This window comes from Corapipo altera, unplaced genomic scaffold, assembly GCF_003945725.1.
Source record: "Corapipo altera isolate COAL_440 unplaced genomic scaffold, ASM394572v1 51, whole genome shotgun sequence".
NCBI classification, from domain to species: domain Eukaryota; kingdom Metazoa; phylum Chordata; class Aves; order Passeriformes; family Pipridae; genus Corapipo; species Corapipo altera.
Genome location: NW_020884892.1, coordinates 6,512,135 through 6,533,608, shown reverse-complemented (window position 1 = coordinate 6,533,608; position 21,474 = coordinate 6,512,135). Strand labels below are relative to the sequence as shown.

The 21,474-nt window shown below is 45.8% G+C and overlaps 1 long non-coding RNA gene across 3 annotated transcripts in view; it reads left to right on the top strand.

The window, feature by feature from the left end:
- The first annotated feature begins 160 nt into the window (after window positions 1-160).
- LOC113948164 overlaps window positions 161-21,474 on the top strand; it is a 136,911-nt gene continuing 115,597 nt past the window's right edge. For 2 of the 3 annotated variants that reach the window (XR_003528022.1, XR_003528025.1), the window contains exon 1: window positions 1,913-2,393. This is a non-coding gene — a long non-coding RNA (uncharacterized LOC113948164). Of the gene's footprint in view, window positions 229-1,912; window positions 2,394-21,474 lie in introns of those variants that run through there. The other variant, XR_003528024.1, reaches the window with a different exon arrangement.

The window sequence follows — 21,474 nt, the reverse complement described above, 5'->3', positions numbered from 1 at the left end:
ATGCGGTGCCGGTGGAGCGGTGCGGTGCGGGCGGTGCGGGGCAGGAGGCGGGGGCGGGCCCCGCTCGCTGCCCCGGGCTGCGGCCGCGGGCGGCGGGGGGCGGTGACGTCACAGAGCCGCTCGCCAGCACAACGTTCCATTGAGCCGAGCGCGTGCTCGGGCGAGCACATGGGCAGCGGGGCCCGCTCAGCTCCGCGCCCGCCGGGCCCGGCCCGGGAGCGGGACCCGGTGAGTACCGGGGCCGCGGTCGGGGCGGCGGGGTGCGAGGCGGCGGCGGGGTGCGGGGAGAGCGGGTATTTATTTATTTAATGTGGGTAATGTGGGTTTGCCTTTACTTTCCCCAGCGCCCCCCCCTCCCCCCCTCCGTTGTTGTCCGTGCCCCCGGTGGGGTGTGCGGGTCGCGGGGGTAGCGCGGATGGGGGGGAGGGGAGGGTGCTTTTCGCGTTATTTATTTATCTTTGTTAAAGCGCTGGGTCGCCCGTGGCCTAAAGATAGCAACTGCACGGCGAGACCCGTGCAGATGCGGAGGAGAGGGGGCCGGGGCACTGTCCGACGGCAAACGCGGCCGCGATGGGGCCGTCGGTGCTGGGGGTCGTCGCGGCTCGGAGTGACCCCGCGCGATGCGTCCATCCCCCGCAGCCCCCCCTCCCCCCAGGCTGCCGAACCCGGGGAGGGGGGGAGGAAGAAGTGGGTGCCCACTCCCCCGTCCCGTGGTGTGGGGAGACCCCCGGGTCAGGGAGGTGACGGGGGGTCCCCGCGGCGCGGGCCTGGATGAGCCCTCTGTTACTGCGCGGAAAATGCGCGCTGCGCGCAGGCCGGGACGCGGAGCCGGCCTGCTGCTGCCTGCTCTGCCTGCTGCTGTCTGCCTGTGTGTGCGGGGTGAATTAGGTTTTAACCCGCAGCACTGGGCTGCGTTGCTCGGCCACCGTTAGTGTGGTCAGTCTGGTTCTGAGCTGGGTATCAGGAGGGCCTGAAGAACAGACAGGAAAGATTCTGTGCATGTTCCAAGGACCGTTTTTACAAAGGATTTTTTAGACCGTCTTTCCCTTAAAAAAAGTTGTATGGGGATTTTGAGTACAACTTTAATAGGCCCTATTTTATTTTGGTACCTAAATAATACTGAAGTGCTTCCATTTGACAGGGTGCTTTAAGACTTGGATCTTGGTCTGTTAAGCTGCTGGTTGCTGCATCTTAAAATACTGTGTGGAGAAATCCCAGCAGAACCGAGAATTGTATCTTAGAGATGCTGCAGGCCCTCAGTGAGATCTTTTTAATCCCATCTGCGTTGACAAGTTTAGACATGTTGTCTTGGCCATGTATCTGGTCAGACTGAGACCCACATTAGTTCCTCTTTACTAATATATTAAAAAATGTAGGTTATTTAAGTCATTTATTTGGAACAAAAGAGCTTCTCTGAGGGTATATTAGAGTATATTAGGCATTGCTAAATACAAAGAGCACAATATGTTATGTGCGTATTATGGCTGCATGAGATGGGAGTGTTTATTTCTTCATCGAGTAGAAATATAATCTCACTAATGCTAGTTTGCACCAACTGGTGTGGATTATCTAAACGCATTTATATACACTGTTGCAAAACCTGAAGATATTAAAAAAATGTAGCTCTGAAGTGTGGACATCACTAATAAATAAGGATACATTCTGATACTTAGGTGTCATAAACATCCAATTTCCTTTCGATTGTGACTTTTAAAATTATTTAACAAATATGTGTGTTTTCAAAGCACGTGGGGCAGTAAGATGCTCTTTTGTGCTAGGAGCTGCATATCTCTGATAAATGACAGCTCACACCCCAGGGAGGTTCAAGTGATCTTATTTTCACTGTGCATGATTTTAGAAATGCACCTCTAACTTTATTCTTTTCACCTCTCTCTTCTGTCTCTCATAGCATTAAGTCAGGAGTCTGGCTTAGCATTGTTGTAATTCTGATCGGTCTGACTGTGCCTCTGTGCATTTTAAGTTGTTTAAAGATAATTAGTGATACAGGTGCAGTTTGCCAGCCAGTGGGAATGCCTCTATACCAGTTTGGAGTAAAATGTACTGTGCATCTCTACGTCTCACATCCCTGGAAGAGGGGCCGTGCCGGTCTGGCTGCACTGGGACAGCAAGAGCAGTGCCAGCTCGCTGCCTCTGCGAGGCCTGGAGGATTTGGCATCGTTTGCATCTGCACACTGATGTCCACGCTACGTCAGAGCCAGTCTGCAGCAGCAAAAATAAGGAAGGGCTCAGGCCTGCTGCCGTTCAAGGCCCATCTGTTGCAGAAAGGAATCCTATGTTTGAATTAGTTTGTAAATTGGAATATTGGTGTCCTGGGTGAACATGCACGCTTGGAATATAACTTTGGCTAGACATGACAAATTTCAGAGGCGATGGTGAGTTGTATCTCCTGACAGTAGTGTGCTTCTGCAGCTCTGTGTCATGGTGTGCTCTCCTCTCTGTACCCCTGCCCCACCAAAGCCCAGTTTTTTGTTTCATTAAGGACTATTGGCTTCTAAAATTGGAGCTTATGCCTAATTATTTTCAAGATTTGAACCGTATCTTCCTAGTTTTAATCAGAATGCTTTACAAGGGCAGCTTATGCTTCCTGACTGTACATGTTTCATTTACTTTTGCATGAGGAATTACAGGGGAAGCTGATGTTGTGGAGCAAGGCAGGGGGGAAGAAAAGTGTGTCTACATACTTTTAGGGTATTGGTGCATCTTGTGTTTGTTTGGCACCATTCAGCTGAAGGTGCATTATTACAATATCACTATTTTTCTATGGGCCTCTACGGCATTTTTTAGTAATTATGCTGGTGCAGATCTACTAGGAATTGCAAAGTCGTGCTTACAGGTGAGACAGCTTAAAAAATAATATTTTTTCCCCATTGGTCTGTGCAGACAACAGTGCTGGCAAGCCATGGGAAAATGCTGTGACATGGAAGGTATTGCTGCTGCTTGCAGGATTACTGGGGTTTTTCTTTTGCTCCCAGTAGATGAATTGAGCAAAGGCTGGTGTCAGGCACTTGTAGTGCAGTGCACTGCAGCTGTATACCCATCAGTCCAGCAATGCCTTTGGGTCTGTCAGTGCCTCAGTGGAGCCTCTGTACTGCTCTTAGTGCGTCACTGCTGGAGATGCTGAGGTGGTGGGCACATCATTCTGAACCCTCACTGCTGGCCAAGGGGGTGGCGGTGTGGTGTGACCTCCTACTTTGTGAACCAGGAGAGGTGCAGAGCTTCAAACTGAGCTAGTGGAGAGGAAAATGCATACCTGGTCAGGAAATTTTTGCCTTTTTGCAGCAAGGTGATACTGATCTTATTTTGAAGCACACTATGTTGTTTTCTGTCTCACTGCTGTGTAATACTGAACACCTTCATAGTTTCTGATGAGATTTTTGAAGAATGAGGAGGGAATAAAGACATGATCTGTCTCTTGGACCCGTTATCACTGCATATGGGGCACATTTTCCCTCGTTACAGCTGCATCTATTCCTGAGGCTGTCTGTCTTCTTACGCAGCGAAGTGCTGAGTGCCCTGGCAAGCAGTACTGCTGTGCATCTGCATATGGTTTACTTATACCTGAAGATGCAGTGCCTGCCATTTGCTTGCCTTCTGGGTACAGTTCAGTGGAGGACAGTGTTTTTTTGAGTTACCAGTATTGCGATAAAGCAGTACTCTTGAGTCTTCCCTCAGTTTCCTCTCTGGCAAGTGCCAGAGATCGTTTAGGATGGGGCTTGCCCATGTGCTTCCCTCCCTGTCGCTCCAAGGGTGACAAATGAAAAGCAGTGAGATGGCTACCTGGCACATCAGCTCTGCTCTGCTGAACACAGCAGTCTGCAGAGTGACACAAACACTGGGACCAGCCGGGCATATGGAGTGGTCTGGATGTGTATGATCTAAAACATCCAGACGTGTGTGATCTAAATGCTTTTTAATGAATCCCTGGATGGTATAATTCTTTATGTGAATTCAAGATATGGATGCGAATATCAAAGTGGAGCTGTATCGAGGGCTGGTTGAGTATCATCCATGTTTTCCTAGCATATTTGTCCCACCCCCTCTCATGGCTGTGCTGTCACATCTTCACTGCAATTGGTATGTTATATTTGTCAGCAGATATTACATCTCCCATCACCTCGAAAGAAAAATGATCCTTGAATTACTGCTGGTATAGTGCATCATGCAGGAAGAGGCTCTTGAGTGCAGCAGTGTCAGGCAAAGCTAGAACTGGTGCCTGGTAGATAATTCCAATTAGAAATTATGGCATGTGTCTTTAATGGCAGGAGTGATTAGCCGCTGAAACAAATCACCAGTAGAAGAGGCAGGTTCTCTCTCAGTCATTTCTGCTTGAGTTGGAAGAAGCAGTAGAAGAAGCTTTGTATAAAAGTTACTGGGCAGGTTCCTGCAAATCAGCTCATTAGAAAGTTCCTTGGCAGGGGAGGGGAGGTTTGACCATGCTCCCCACTGTGAGGTTGGGTTGTGTGGACATTGGGAGCCCACCTGCAGGGGAGTGGGCTGAGGTGAGCTGGGGCATGTGGAGCACTGACAAGAAGTAGCAGCCCAAAGCCCTGAAAAGACTGTGTAGTTGCACAGGACAGTGTCATTGCACAGGAGAGTGTTGTTGTACTGAAGAGTGTAGTTGCCATGAGATGCTTTGGAAATCAGCTTTTTATCACCTCTTTTGCATGTCTCAGTCAGGAGTACCCTGTGCCAGATCAAGTACATGGCCAAGAGCTGCAGGACTTTGAGAGCTTCTTGAGGGGAGAGTTTTACATCACTGGGGCTCTCACCTATAAGCTGGGGGCTTGTCCAGGCACAGGACTCAGCTGCTCTTCTGGAGGTAGGAATAAATGGCAGAGAAGTCTAAAGTAAGCCCCAAAAGGATCATCTGTTTTGGGGAGAGGAGGTCCCTACTGCAAGAGCAGGACCTGGAGCTGTAGGCTGTTTCCTTAGAGGCAGGTGGAGAGCAGAGCTGGGTGGCAAAACCACATCCCATCATGTGGTTTGTTAAGCAGCTTGTAGGGACCTTCAGCACAATGTGGGTTGGGCTGGGAGCCCCCAGACTTTAAAGTGGGCCAGTGCATGGATTTTAAGATGTAAAACTCTTGTCCAGTCCTCCTAACCACCACCATCACCTTCCCTCCATCCAACTGGATGGTCCACTTCTCCCTGGCTTTCTCTGAACGCCCATTCTGTGCTGTCTGGCTTCCCTGGGTAACTGTTGATTGTCTGCCTTGTCTGTGCTTTAGATTTACTGCTGGAGTTGAGCTAGTTAAGGGATATGTCAGGCTGGTAATGCCTTTGGTGTGGATGCAGGACCCTGATTCCTTGCACTGGTAGAAGCTATCATGTTAGTACTGCTTTAAGTTCTGCATTAGGGAAATTTTGCAAGGTAGCAAATCCTACAGGTTCAAAGTCATTACCAAGCAGGCATGGTACAGGCTGTCTGCTGCCTGCTTATGTACTGCATGCCTTTGGTCTTGGGTAATTTTGTGCCTGTCCTGAATTCCCAACAGCTGGATTGAAGAGGTTGCTTACCTCACTTTTTTCCTCCCAATGAGAATAACTAAAACTTGAGATCTTTTCACCAGTGCTGCAGGAGTAGAAACCTGTGAGGTTCTGTGTAGATCTCAGCTGGTATTGGGGAGCTGTTGCCAGCAACTTAAAAGGAGAAGAAAAATCCAATTTAGGAGTATTAAAAAAAAAAAAAGCAACAACCTGCAACTCTTGGTTAACACTTTATATTTTGAGGCCTAGATTTGATCATACTGCAGACCATCTTATCTGGAAAATATTGGCTGAGCAAAATTCCAGCCAAAATTAAATACATTGCATTGTCTCCTGAAGTTCCCTGCCCAGGTAAGGAGTGAGCACCACATGCACAAGTGGAAGGGGCATGCCGGCTGTGCAGGGAACACATGGTGCAGGAGGCTGGAGTGTTACTGATTCTGTAGGTTTGGGAAAGGTGGCTTTTCCTAGCCATCTTTCGGACAGGTGCTGCGTCCTTGCAGCTTGGTGTCAGATCAGGTATCACTGTCCCTGGCGGTGGTGCAGCGCTGACATATGTGTGGTGTTGTGTGTGCTGGTTTACATGGTGGAAACAGCAGCCCTGGGCTCATGGCTGAGCTTGTGGGATACGGAGCAATGGCCAAAGCCCAGGCTGTGCTTCAACCCTTTACATTACACCTCCATGAATGGAAAAAGCATGGGTCTCCCTTTGCTGTTATTAACATTTGGTATTATTATTATCACCCTCATCATTAAAACTATAATGATTATTTTATATATATATATATATATATATATATATATATAAAAATATATAATAAGCTGTGTTGCAAATGTAAAGTTTATTATACAGTCACGTAGTCATGCTATAGGAATCTCTAGATGTGATGTACCAAAACCCCTTTATGTTTCAACCGGAGTTGTGAAGAAGTAGTCACAGCTACCAGTGCAATGACTTGTAATTTAAGACACAGATCAAAAGCTACGATACATCCTTTTGGAAATATTTAGTAATGTTTCCAGCCCTATTTAAATAGTAATGAGTTGTTTACTTTTGGTCTTCCTTCATAAGAGTAGGAAAGTCTGAAATACATTTTCCCAGAAGTTCTCATGGGGGGAGCAAAGGCCAAGAGCTTCGTGCTGTGGCACAGGCAACTGAGATACTGCTCAGGGGTTTTAGATGATCATGTTTTCTGTGTGAATTGCTGGATCCTTTGATTTACAGGTATCTCACATCTGGTTCTTGTTCTTCTTAGCTTTTGGAGATGGACAAAGCTTTACATTTTTTTAACTGTGAAAAAGGCTGCTGTTAGATTATATAAAAATACTAACAAAAATGTACATGTGTTTGGTGTTACAGAGGAAAATAATCAGCCTTGTTTACGAGCTGAGAGGTTGGACTGGAGATCTCAGAGAGTTCTTACCACCAGCACTTCTCTGTTTTTGTGGTAACTGAGGCAAACTTGAAAAGCTGAGCTTCCAGGTCTATGTTTGTGAAAAAAGATGGAAGGTGGCCCAGCTTTCCTGAATACACAAGAAAAGTAAATAAATGTGATTAAGATAAGCAGGTTTAGAGGAGAAATTTGTCTTGAAAAATTTTCCTTATTTTGCGTTGTTAGCAAGGAAACCCACCAGTTCTGTTTGTTACAAGTGGCTTGGAAAGATGATGGAGATCCCGGTGCTTGGCCATGGGTAGGATTTGGGATCTTGGCAAGTCATTCCCCCCCCCCCCCCCCACTTCTGTTTGACTCTCATCTGCAAACATATTGGGGCAGCCACTACCTTTCATTACTGTTGTTCACAGCATAGAACATCAGAGCCCTAATGTCAGGTGAACCCTCAGAGCCTCACAGAAATGTTTGAGCTCCTGTACTTGATGTGATCAGAAATGGCATTATTGATGACTTGTGTAGGTTGCTGTCTTTGAGGGGGAGGTCTGGTGGCTGCATCCAACACAACCAGACAGGAAAAAAGCTTTTGAAAACTTCACACCAAGCAGCTGTATGTTTCAAGTGCAAGTCTTGAAGGTCTGGAAATCAGACATTCCTTAGCTCCTAGTATACTGTGATGTGTAAGCACGAGTACCTGCTTTTCATCTTTCATAGCACAGTCAATGGCCATTCTTCATATGGAGGAGGAAATGAGAAGGGAATTTTGCGGTGATTTTATAATTTTAATTTTAAAGATAAGCATATCAAGTACAATCTACAAATTACTAGGTGGTAAACTATCTTTGAAGCAGGTTGTAGCCTGTTCAGAGCTCAAGATGTTGCCATCAGTGTAAGGCACAACAGTATATTTCCTGGGGGTACAGCCTGTACCATTCTGTTGGTACCCACTGTCCCTGCCTTCCTTGTAAATCTTGATGACCTGAGAGACTTCTATCAAATACCATATTTTGCAGCATGTTTTTAATAACTTTTAGTGAGTATTTTCCTTGGGTACCTTTGTGAGACAAATTACAATAAAGAGGATTTAAATTCTGTCCACTGTTAATTAACACCACCTCATGGATTGCAGCAGTATGGGAGGCAAATGTATGTCAGGGATTTAACAACCTTCAGTTACTTGTCCTCCTGATCCATTAAGACTGGGACAGCTTGTAGTTGGTCTTGTTAATGCATTTCACCTCCTAATAATACCATGAGTGCTAGTATTCATAGTGATAAATACCTGTATCTTGTTCTGCTTAGAAAATTTGGATGCTGAACAGTAAAAATGTTGTCTCCACTGTGGCAGCAGAAAGACAGCTCAGGCTCATGAAGGTACCAGATGCCGTCCGGGATGGGCCTACGTGTGGCATCCATGCTCTCTTGGAAGCCTTGAAGTCAGGGCTAAATCTGTTTAAGGCTTCCCTGAGGTGTGACAAAGCCTGTAGACCCATGAAATACTGCTTATAACATTAATATTTCATTTGAAGATATTCAGGGATTTCAATGCCCATCAGAAGCAGCCAGTGTTAAGGCTGAACTCCTGCGGTTGCGGTTTCACTGGAGGCTTGGCCAGCAGAGCGGGTCTGTGCAGAGTCTCCTGACCTCCCTCCACAGTAGCAGGGCACAGTGGCACCAGAAGAAGGATCTTGAAGTCATATCTGAGTCCTTTGAAGTGGCTGGTACCACAGGAGGAAGATGAGATTGCCTTCTCCCACCAGTCTTGGCCCTTGGAGCTATGTACTGCCTTGCACTAGATGATCTGGCCAGGCAGCCGAGGCTCAGGTGACCGCAGTGTGAATATGATCCATAGATCTGTTTAACCTCTTTGCACCCAACTGCTGCCAGGGAACCAGTCCTTGAACGCTGTGGCTCATTGACGAGGAACAGCTGTCTGAGCTCCAGCAATGCAGACGAGCAGGGGGAAGGGGTTGAAGAGCTTGCTGGTGCTGTGCTGGCTCTGTGGCTGATGGTACTTGCCCACAGGTTGAGTTAGTGGGTTAGGAGCACTCTTGACTTTCTCCTGGTGATAAACTTTCCTCTTCTGGTGTTTCTGTCATCTCTGGCTGATTAGCAGGTCCAGCCCTGTCTTCATAAGAGTCCTGGTCTTGGCCTTCACAGTCATTTCACCTTGGCTTGACAACAGGAATGATATACTTGTGTAGGGACCCTGCAAATTAAGGGAGCTCCAACCCATCCAGAAAGCTGCAGCCCATCTCTGCTGCTGTGTGTCTTTCTATGCTGGCTTCTGTGGGAAACACAGATAAAGGTTTGAGGTCTTTTGTTCTCTCTCTAATGGGCTCCCTGAGTTGCCTCAGGTAGCAGGAAGACTGCTTAAAGCTTTGTGCCAAAGGCCATAGGAGCTTTCTGCAAGAAAATGAAGCTCTGCTCTTTGAGGGTCCAGTTTTGCATAAACTGTGCAACCCCAGGAGATAAGGATCACCAAAACCCTCACCATGTTCTGCTCCAAGTTATGTTCAATTGAAGGCCCTTTTTCTAAATATATAGCAATGATTTATATGATGTTTAAAGACAGTTAAGGAACACACAAGAAAAACAAGACCCTCCACTTCTGGGTTGGAGGGAAGAAGAGAAAGGACATGTATCAGATATTAGTTCACCACCTAATACAGTACACAAAAGATAATCTGGTGATGACTACAGTGTTTAAACTCAGCATTGAGAAAAATACATTTGACTGCAGTTCCAGTTACCTGCAGTGATTTGAGCCTTTTAGGAATATTAAAAAAAGTTAAGAAATTGCAAAATTAAGGTATGTGCCCAGACATCCTTAGCTCTGCCCTCCCTTTCTTCACTCATTTCAAACTAGGTTTAATTATCAGAAATTTCTGCAGACACAAGACTGGTTTGTAGCACCCTGTTATACTAGCAGGTCAAAGCCAGCTCTTATTATCTAGCAGATGTGTTAAATGTTAAATTACTATTTTTTAAAACTATGTTGCCTCCTTTTTCACTTGTGGATGGGCTCACAGATTTCAAGTTAATTAATGTACAATGCTTGGTCTCCATCTGTCTTGTATGTCCAAAAATGTGATATTTAAACAAACCAGCAGCTAGAAGAAGAATCATGATGGACATTGTGGCCATTTTAGTTAGGGGTTGTTTCTATGTGGTTTGATGGATGTGGTATTTCTGATGTGGGCTACTGCTTACTGCTGGCTGTTTCAGTAATGGGGGATCTTTACACCATATCCATTAGTGGTTTAAGTGGGATTTCAGAGAACAGGGAATGGCTGGGTTGTGTTGTGGTTGACCCCCATCCCAGCTTCCTGTCTAAAGCAGGATTACTAGATGTGCCCATCCAGGATTGCCATGTATGGTGAGTTGACAGTATATCCTTTGGCATGGCTCCATTCTGGTCAGCCTGCCTTATTTGCTTCTGCTTTCTATCTTTATCTTGGTTTTACCCTGGGTCATTGGGTCTCTAGGACAGGGTCTGACCTTTCTGTTCTATTTTTATATAACATCCAGCACAGACACGTTTGGTATCTCAAGCTCTTGGTGGTGCTGTATGTAATGCCAATAACTAACAGCGCTGATATTCCTCCTGGGCATCTGTGTCTGTCTGTGCACACAATGACCATAAACGTGCTGCTGTAGAGTGAATTTTCTTACATGGCTTCTGTGCTGTTTTAGCTCTGAATAGCAGAGTAAAAAGTGGCAGCCAGCTTGGTACAAGGAGTGTACAGAAAGCATTCTCATGCCAGTGAAAACTGTCAGTGCTGACCTGCCAGAATCAGTGGCTGGTGGTGAAGTTATAGAATCACAGAAACTGTAAAATGGTTTGGGTTGGAAGCAACCTTAAAGATCATCTTGTTCCAACCTCCCTGCCATAGGCAGGGACACCTTCCACTAGACCAGGTTGCTCAAAGCCCCATCCAATGTGACCTTGAACACTTTCAGGAATGGGGAATCCACACCTTCTCTGAGCAACAAGTGCCAGTGTCTCACCACACTCATAGGAAAGAATTTGCTTTTGTTCAGGGCAGTGTAGATAAAGCGTGGCACAGTTTTTCTACTTGTATGAATATTTCTATATCCAAGTAACTTTTCTATGTATTTTATATATATACAAACATATGTGTGAAAGCCTGTTTAACTTTGCTTCCTCCTCCTAGTTTCTTTCTGCTTCTCTGTTTCTGTTCCACTTTGTGTTTGAGTGGTATGCTTATGGTGTTTTTGATAGGCATATTTCTCTTTTTTTCTTACCTTCTTTCCCCTTTCTTTCCTGTTCTGGCTTTTCATTCTTTACCTTATTGGCCACATGTTTCTACTCCAAGTTGGTTTGTAGTTTCTCTTCTGCGTGGCTTCTCCTTTCTCTCACCAGGGCAGGTTTGCCAAGCACCCTGTTAACCTCTGCGCACCCTGAGAGTTGGTGGCCCGAGGAATGATGGCAGCTGTGCCCCTTATTTCTTGGAAAAAAGAAATAAGGGAGTTGGAGCTGCTCTCATTTCCCTTGTCTCTAAACTATTCTCAGCCTCAGTGTTTTGGTTTCCCTTGCCTGCTCTGGATTGCAGCTGGCGTGGCTGAGTAGTTTTTCTGAGATCTGAGGGTTAACAATAAATTTGGGGTTAGTGGCCAGAGTGCTTCTCCCCTGCACCTGGGGCGTAGTAGTGCTCCTTCCTTAATGGATGCAACCTGCAGCCCAAGCCCAGACTCTGCATTCCTGTTGTTACCTCCCTCATCTTTCTGCTGCTGATTTTGGTAGCCTTCTGCCTTGCTGCAAGCCTGGGGCTTTTGCACCTGATTTCAGCCCCGTTTCTGTCCTCTGGGAGAATGAGGCTGTGGTTTGTGGTGGTTCTGTGAGGGCTGTCATGCCCTGATGGCAGACCTTTCCTCTATGGGAGATGTTGAGCCAGTGGGCTTATGTGTGCACCAGTGATGGCTCAATTTGAGCAATCCCCATCCCCATAAGGAGGTGCTGCCCAGGGAGAGCAAGTGGGAAGTGTTGGAAGACAGGGGATTTTAAATGGAGCTGGGGACACACCCTGTGCAGCGCTTGTGTAAGCAGTGAGTGCTGCCAAGCTGCCTCTTTTGGGGGCTGACTTGTAGACAAAACTGAGATTTTGGACTGCTTTCGATTATAGAAATGGAGGGATCTGAAATCGGGAAATGCTTTGATGTTGATGATCTGAAGAACACGCTCAATATCCTTTGACAGCAGACGTTTTATTCTCAGCTGCATCAGCCTTGCAGCAAGCGTGTTGGTTGGGTGACTTTGCTTGCACAGCTGTTTCCCCCCCAAAAAAAAAATCCCAGGACTCAGCACTACGTTTCCCATGCTGGAAAGCCAACGCTTCCAAGCCCCAGTTTGTGGCATTGGTTTCTTCTATGTGTGGCAATTCCTGAACGTGCCCAACCAACACTCCATGGGGGTCAGGTCGGGTGAGCTCTACCAAGTGTGGTTTAGGTATGAGGACCAGCAGAGGGGCTTTCCTTCCAATAGATGGAAAGATTTTTTCTTGTTTGTTTCTTGGAAAGATGTAACCCAAGCAGAAAATTTTAAGGGATGTCATCAAGGTAAATAAACAGAAATCAAACTCCAGACTGTCCTCTTCATGTGGTTGATGATGATACCTGAGGCTTCTTATGTGAAATGTGAACACTTAGTGTCATGTTTCATTCAGGATGACGCTTCATTTTTTTTCCTTTTTTTTTCCCCTCTGCATTGCAGACTTTCGCAAGTGGTACAAGTGTCCTGTGCCACTCATCCCTACCCCTCAGCCCCCCTTGGACAAGGGGTTATTTCAAGCCATGCTTATAACCTGATCCTACTGACACCCCTAACACCCAAGGATCATTTAGTGCCAATTGTTGGGGTGATCTGCTATTTTCAAGACACTTGGGCCCAGTCCTGTTTCCCTTGCATACCCGAACAGGATTTTTTTGCCCTGGTTTAGTTTGGCTCAGGAATAGGCTGTTTATCTGCTCATGAGTTTGGTGCTGTCAGTTTACTGAACATAGCCATGGCACCTAAACTTTTCTAATAGCTGCAGCCCTCCGGATGGGACACTGAGTGACACTGGTTGAGTTGGGAAATGCTAAGGACCTTGTCTTGGACAGCATAAGAAGCAGATCATGGCTGAGGTAGCCTGGCAGACAGCTGAGAAAATTTATTTCTAAAGCCAGATCAGTGAATGCTGAGCTGTCACTGTGCAGCTTGTCCTAGGTTTGGTGGTAAGGCTTGCGATGCTGCTGGTCCTACAGTTTTGGGCTCAAGTGTGGTAGACTTGCTATCCTGGGACAGATGCTCATGTTGGTCTTAGACAGCATCCTATGTCTGGCCCTGGTAAAAGGCAGATGATTCAAAACTAAACAAAACAAACTGTGGGTGAAAGTGACATAGATGGCTAAAAAGGCCAGATCATATGAGCTGTTTTCTACCAAAATATTTCAAGCCCATGTTGGCTTGTGCCCAAGTCATACCTGCCCACTGGAGGGCTTGGTGATGAGTTGTAGGTGGCAGATTTCAGCTAGCTTACGGCATCTAAACAAATAAATCTTTTTCCTTTCTTCTCCTCCAGTATATAAGTGTGTGGCCTTTGCTACTTGAGTGTCTCTTTTAAGCAGCTTAAAAGTTTTTCTAAGTGAAATATGTTTCTACACTGCAGTTGAGAGATAAATATAGCTGGTGAGTTGAAAGAAGGCCATAGTATGTGTTATGTCGCCTTACCCAGTATTTTTTTTTTCTTTTTGTAGTGATTCTGTGCTAACTCAAAATGGAAAATCTCCTGAAAGCTGTTATTTTTCCTGTTTAAAGAAATTACACGCCAGAATGCCATTCACTGCCTTACGCTTCAACCAGTAGAGGATTAACCCTCCCACCCCTCTTCTCCAGCCCAGTGCTGTGTGTTTGGAAAGCGGACGCCTTTGCAGCTGAGCCAGCTCTAATAATAATAATTCATGTTGAGAAGCGCAGAGCAGCCTGTGATTAGCAAAATAATTATTGCAGAATATATAAATCGAGAGGTGGGTTTTTGACAAGGCGAGAGGAACATGCACTGCAGCTGCCTGGGGAGGTAATGGACTCCTCTCTCCCTCATGATGTTCTCCCTGTAAAGTTGAGTGCAGGAACTGTGTGGAGCAAAACATGCTTGTAAAATGATGATTGCTTTTGAATTTTTCCAGTAAATTCTGCTGATGAAAGAGCATCTGGAAAACTTTAAAATAAGAGTTTTACACTATGCTCTGCTCTATGGGGTAATCTTTTTTTTTTTTTTAAAGTTTGGATACAGTTTTTGCATGTTTTCTCTGCTTGCCAGGAGGCCAAACTTTGTCTATCGATTGGCTCTGGAACCTACAAAATAGGCTAGGAACCCTTCCAAAACTTCTCCTGCGCGGTGCTGGTTCAGGTCTGGGTCAGAGGGATGGAGAAAGATGTCTCTATTATAGGAGGCTGCTCTGACATGTATAAAGGCAAGTTTTAGGCTCATGAGCTGGTGACTCATTGCCTTAAAATCTAATCTGTCCTGCTGCCTAGCAGCGAGCAGAGCATTTTACGCATGCTTTCCCCTCTGTCCTTGGTCAGCAAGGGCAGGGTTTCTGCCAGCCAGCAGCTGTGTCGGAGTTGCTGGCACAGGGCAGGTTAGGAGGTGTCATTGGCCATTGCTAGTGCAAGGCTTTAGGGTAGAGCTCACCCTGGGGACCTTCCAACAGGGGATGTTGGAAGTGATCTAGCCCAAAAAAACCAACAGAGCTTGGGAGATGCTTTCCAGGGATGGTGGCAGTACAGGCATCCCCAAACAACCGATCTGTGGGTGAACCTCTGCCTGGGTGTTGCCCAGCCTGTGTACCCTCCCTTTCTGTAAAATAATTTATCTGCAAATATATATTATACCAGCAGAAAGAGGTCTCTAAAGAATAGGGTTAGGATAAAATGAATAGGGGGTACCCTTAAGGGTTTACGCTGGTCTAAATGAAGCCAGATGGATCTCTTCCAGACTGCCTTAAATATTTGCATTGGACTTGTACAAATAGGGCCCCAATTTTCCCCCATGATGCTTGCTACCATAATAGACAAATAACAATAATTAAAAAAAAAGGTGCCTTGGTTTGTTTTACTTGAGGCAACCAGGTGGAGTGCATCCTTTCATTCTTCCCAACCTTTGTTATTTTTGTGATTTTGTGTTTTTCTTTCCTGTATCACTTTTCTTGACAATAATCAGAAGGACGTGTGTGTCCATGCATGTATGTGCACGTATGGATACACATACCACACATTCACACACGCTTACCTTAAGCCCTTTTTCTATATTAAAAATAGCTGCTTTTTCTCCCTGTGTCAAAGACAGCTGGTATCACCAGCATCCGACTAAACAAGCCATTGAGTTAATACCACCATGTAAAGTTCAGGAAAACCCAGTAAACCTTTTTCTAATAAGAGGATATTATGGTCCTCTTGATAATCAGGCCCCTATTGTAAACTCATTTTGAGTCAGAGGTTTAAATCTTTGTTCCAGTGGGAAAGATTTTTATGGGCAGTCCAAACAGGCATTAAATCCTGGGTTTTTTTTTTAGCATAGCCACTTAAAATAGCACAGATACTGAATCCAAGGGGAAAGAAAAAAGTTGAAACAATAGAAATCATGGTTTGGTGGCACAAACCTTTTGTCCCACCCCAGCCCCTGTTAGAAATTTGGCAGAGGCAGTAGGCTCAGTTTCCTTGCTGTGCAACACTGCGTGCTGCTGATTGCTCTGAGTAGTTGGGTTTCCATCTCTTCTGGTATTGTGGTCACCCTCCTTTTATTTTGGGGATGGCAGAATACAGCTTTGGAAGTCAAAACTATGCCAGTTTTGTGCAGATTTATTCCTGTGCTTCCTGTATTCCTCTTGTATTTGCAGGGAAAATGCTTTTCTGGAAAATATGCCAGCATTTTGGAAACACATTGACCCCATGATCTTGGGTTTTGACCTCTTTTTCCTTTTCCTTCTCCCATACTATGCGTAGGACATCCCCAAACAGACTCACGGCTCTTCCCACCAGTCATGAACAACTTATCCATCACCTTTGTCCTCAGCAACTGAGATTATTATAGCAGCAGCAGCCCTTGGGATAATGATTTTGTCATGACAGAGCATTATGTCAGGATAGTCCACGCCTTGGGGAAGGTGTGACTCCTGTGTTGATGAGACGGCAGGTGGCTCAGAGGAGTCGGTGCCCAGGTCAAGGTGAGCTGGGAAACCTGTTGCAGTCTTCCTGTGCTGTAGAGGATGCTCCTGGCTGCGTGGTGGGTTTTGCCAGCAGCACTGCAGCTATGAAGCTGAAAGCTCTTAAATCTTCTTTTGTTCTTCGTTCCTGAGCTCTCCGCTCATGCAGGTCACGCAGGAAATGTGTGTCACGCATCGTCTTCTCCTTCTCATCCAGATGCTGGTGCTAGTGCTGGTGTAGCAGCTGGGTACTGCTCAGACGTGGCATTGCCCTCCCACCTGCTGTGCTCCAGGTGCTACTTCCAGTGCAGCCCCTTCCTTATCCTTCTGGGTCCTTGGTGGGGACCTTCTCCTGGCAGGTGGGAAGGGCTCTCCTCTTATCTGGCCCCAACTATCTTGGCGCATACCTCTGCCTAATGCAGTTTGCCTAAGCAAACAAGAGCGGCACTTTCATTGCTGCTTTATCGCACAGGAACAGGAACGTGGTGTAAAGAGCTTTTACACCGTGCAGGGGCTGCACACACCTGGGTTGCCATTCCTGGGCCTCGGGTACCTCCTTTGTTCTCCTGACTCTGGTACTGAAACATCTTTCCAAAATTAAAAAGTGACAGAAATCTCACTTGTTTCCTTGAAGCAGTCCCTGAGGATGAAGGAATGGTGAGGTTAGCATCTGGAACCGACTTATTTATTATTGATGATGCCTTTAAATGATTAAACCAATCCTCCTTGCATTATTTAGGGAAATTATGATATTCATCATTAATGGAAAGATGTCTGGGGCAACGTGTGATTCACAACTATAAATACCTTCTCTCCTCATTTTGTCACTTGCTTCCTGTCTTCTCCCAGCTCTTGCTTGTCCTTTTCGAGTCAGTGTTTGTCCTTCTATCAGTACCTCCTGCTGCCTTTCCCCTTGGTGTAGGTGACCCGTAGTGGCTGCGTAATGTCTTTTATTCTAGATGGGTAACTTAATCTTCAATGTCACCAGTACTTATATAAGGGATGTGGTAGTATAGGTAAGGAAATAAGGTTTAGAAACTCTTAAGTACATTTAAGAGCTCTTTGCAGGAAATGTTATTCATATTCAGATTCTTTATATTACTGTCAGGCATAACTAGAAACATGAAGAATCCTGGCATTAGGTGTGCTTATCTCCCCATGATATGATGCAATATTAAGCTGGGTTGTATTGCAGAATGAGGCAGCGTCAACAGATAATCTGGCTGTGACAGGGTAGGCTTCCCTCTGCAGAAGATGGGAGTCCCTTTGCACTGATTAGTTTTACTTTACATGAAAGTGTAGTTGTTAGCTTACTTGCTGTCCCACAGGACATCAACATCCGTCTGTGGAGCTTGGGTTGACCTCCAGATAGTAAGTTCAGTCTTCAAAGTTAGTTGTCTTAGGTCATTAATCTAAAAGATATTTTTTAAAGAAGAGGGTATTTAGATGGAATCTTAATTGTTGACATTTAGTCTTTTGGCTGAAACTGCATGTCTGCCTCATGCAGAGTGGCCCTGGGATGTGAAGGGAACGGGAGGAGCGTGAGGTGCCTCCAGGCTAGGTTGGGAGATGAGAACCTCAGCTTCGAAGGGGTTTGTGGAAAGGACGAAAACTATACTTGGAGTCAGTGCATTCCTCTAGAGCATGCAGAACAGAAATAGCCTTAAGCAAAAAAAAAAAAAAAGAAAAAACCAAACTAGGTAAATCTAGCATGAGCAGAAACCTCACAGGTGTGTGGCAGCCTGGGAATGTAGTGATTTTGGGAGAGGACCTAGAGGAGGGTCTCTCAGCTTCATCTATACTCCACGTTTTGTAGCCCTCATCCCTTGAGCAGGCTGCTGAACCCCAAAGCATTTGGTTATGCTGCTTACTGTGGTGGTGCTGGGGGAAAGGAGGCCCCCCTCCCTGGCTTTCACTGCCAATCGATTCAAGTCCAAGAACATAAGGATTTATTGTTTTTCTTATTCCACCTAATCTCTCTACGGAGGCTCTGTTTAATATCTTACCCTTGTTTGAAATGTGGAATTCATCTGCTGCTATTATTATCCCAAAACAAAGGGGCCATGAAACTGTTTTTGGGTTCAGCCCAGCCCGGATCACTTTGTGCTGGGGGTCCCGGCCGCATCCTCTGCAAAACAGCGTTTTCCCCCTTATTCTGCAGCTGCAGCTCCTTTTCCTCTAGAAATTCTGAGTGGGGTGGGAGGGTGCATGGGATGCTTCTGGAGGTCTCATTCCCTGCAGCAAGGTATCCTTCGTCACCAGCCGTGCGGAAAGTGAGAGGAGACATAGGATGGTCTCCCTGCCTAGAAACCTTACATGCAACCCCACCGTCCTGCTCCTGGATTCCTTCCCAGCAAACTCTAACCTGTCTCGGGAGCTAAACTGGGCCCTTTGCAGATGCTTCTTGTCATCTTCTTGTCACTGGCAAATGACTGCCACCCCTCCAGAGTTGCAGCCCCGTGCCTCCCAGGCAGCACTTCACAGCCAGCTGTCCCTTTTGCCATGGATAACATCATATTTATCCCCCAAGGCTGCGCCTGCGCTCAGGGCCAGTCACGCGGCTCCCACGGGTCTGGGCTGGCTTTGCCAGCGCTGAGCCTCGTCACAGGCACGTGGTCCAGGGGAGCTGCACTTGTTCCCTCCGGCCCCTGCTTTGGTGGGGAAAGGAGGAGAAAAAATCCCCTGAATTCTTCACTGCTGACTGCAAGGGACAATTATTTAATGGGATTTTGGGCAGAGGGAGCCCAAAAAGGTTAGGCTGCTCTGAATCTGGGCCACGAGGCTGCACTGGATGAGTCATAGGGGGGAGGAATAAAAAATCTCTGAGTCATAATCCCTGATACTACAGAGCAGATTTGCTTTGGGGTGTTTTTTGTGTTCCTGTGTGCTGACTAATGTGCAGAGAAACAGTGAGAGCACTTTCTCTGCTTTTTCATCCATGAGGAATGCAACCCTGTGTCCCCTCTCCTTGTCTCCATGACTTATCCAAGCGTACTGTCCCCCTGCTTCCCAGTCTGCTGAGCACCTCTCACCCTCCTCAAAACCCCCGAAATGCCATTGGCAGCAGGGTGGGAGCTGGTGCTTTCCCAGATGAGGGGACATGCCAGGGCAGGATCATGTGCTGGCAGCTGTTTGTGCCCCTGCAGCTCTGCCACCACTGGCAGTGGGAGGGGGACAACCTTGAAATATCCCATATTGCAACTGGCACCTGCTCTTTGAGCATCTCAGAATGATTTATGTAGGGGGTTCAGTATGGTGACAGCCACGCAGCACCTACCGCTTGGTGATATAAATACACTGAAGTGAACTAGCTGTCATCTCCCTGGACATATTCCTACAGCCCACTTGAGCCTAAGACCCCAAGAAATTTGAAATCTGTGTGTTTTTACAGGACATTTGATTTTTGGCATTTTGTTCTGTCAATCAGCTCTCATTGTACTTTCAGATTCAGATGGCACCATGATTCCTACTATCTTAAATTCATTTTGATTAGATCTCCACAAAAGACATGTTTAAAATCAATACTCATTTAATAAAATATACCTGCCCCTAGCCCTTTTCTTGGACTCTATTGGGGTCAGGGATAGAGTATTAAACCGAGTCTCTGGGACTGGTCTAGTTTGCAGTGGCAGCAGCATTAAGAGGCATCAGACATCCCCAAAGATGTAATTGAGAGACTGCAGGTGGTCAAGTTATGGGTGACAGAGTGGGTCTCCCCAGAAAAGGCAACTTCTTTCTTGGGAGCCAAGTTTTGGCTGTCTTGTTATTCTAACTAATTAGATTAATTTCTTGGATGTAGGAACTAAGTGACATTATTTATGCAATATTACCAAATATGAGCTGGTGTTTTAGACTCTGCATGCTTTCAAAAATAATTTTTAGTATTTCCTTTGCTTAAGGTGTGTAGAGTTGAAAACTGAATGCACACCCATACTTGGACACACACAAAAAAGTGTTGTGAGGGACTATTATTTCAGTGAGCGAAGTGCTCTGTTGGGATATGAGGCTGTTGTTTTTGCCTTACAATGTCCTTAATTAATTTTTCATTATTACAGGCATTGGTGATAGGATAAATGTTCCTCTCCAGAGAATACCTGGTAGCATCCTCATCCAGGAGTGTTCCTACTGCGGGATCTGAGTTTCACTGCCCTTGGGTTTCGTACACCTTAAACCGCTCATATGGAGCGATGATCTGCACTGTGCAGTTTGTAGGTTGTTTTGGTTTTTTTATTCCCCTTGTGTAAGGTTATTATTTGGCCCTGATGGTGTTTGCAACCTCTGTGTAGGAAAAGAGGAGGCAGCATTTTGCAGGGCAATGCACATTTGGGTGATGCAGATGTCACCTATGGGAGGTGATGTTATCCACTCCCCTGCTGCTGCGTACATCTCTTCTGCTGGGCAGCCCAAACCAGCTCCCAGGAAAAAAGGAAACTTAGTCAGCACAAAAACAGGCTTGTTTCTGTTTTTCCTTCCCTGCTACCTCCATAGTACTCTTCAAATTGATTGCATTTCCTCAGCAGAACTACAAAGGTTGTGGCTGTGGGTTATTCTGAACTTTATTTTAATTTAGTTTTCATCATTTTACTGGCTCCTGGGACATCTTAGGTGTGGATCAAGCCAAGGCAAACATGAGATGTCTTGGTTTCTTATCTGTGAAAAGGAGTTGATATGCCTTTGGGTGTAAGGATGGGGAATTTGCAAGTCTCTCGACATGGATTGTTATTTTTCTTCCCCTGTGCTTATGAGATTTAAGAGGGAAAGGAAGTATTTGGATATTAAAATGAAAATTTTATTTTTTAAATACTGAAGCATTTGCCTGTATGCAAAGTCTTCGCTGACTTGATATTTAATTCTTTATTTTTTTTAGCCACATTACCTATAGCGATGCAGTTGTTGGAGTAAGTGCTCTTGCACTGCTTTACTGATGTGGAATGCAGACAGCCATTTACAAAATCAGATCCAGCACCTTAACACAGTATCATGCCCCCAGCCTGCCTGATTACTGCCTTCGGTTGCCATCTCAGCCAGCCTTGCCTGCTGTGACTGAGACTGCAATGCTGTGATGGCAGCAACTCCTGCCATATGAGCAGGCAGCGAGGGTGATGCTTTGCTGGTGATTTTTTGAGCAACATTAAAATACTTGTTTTACGACAAGGTGATAATGTTTTAAATAAATATCCATCCAACTGAGCCTGCTCAAGGGTCTGAAATGAGAAGTGGATTCCCTTTGCAAACATCCCCACTCATTATATGAAATCTAAATAAAATGGAGATACTAATTAAATTCATGCACTCCTGGCATGTAGAAGAGGCCAAAGACAAGTGTGTTAAAGCAGCTGACACAATCCCAACAGCTTTACTGGAGGGG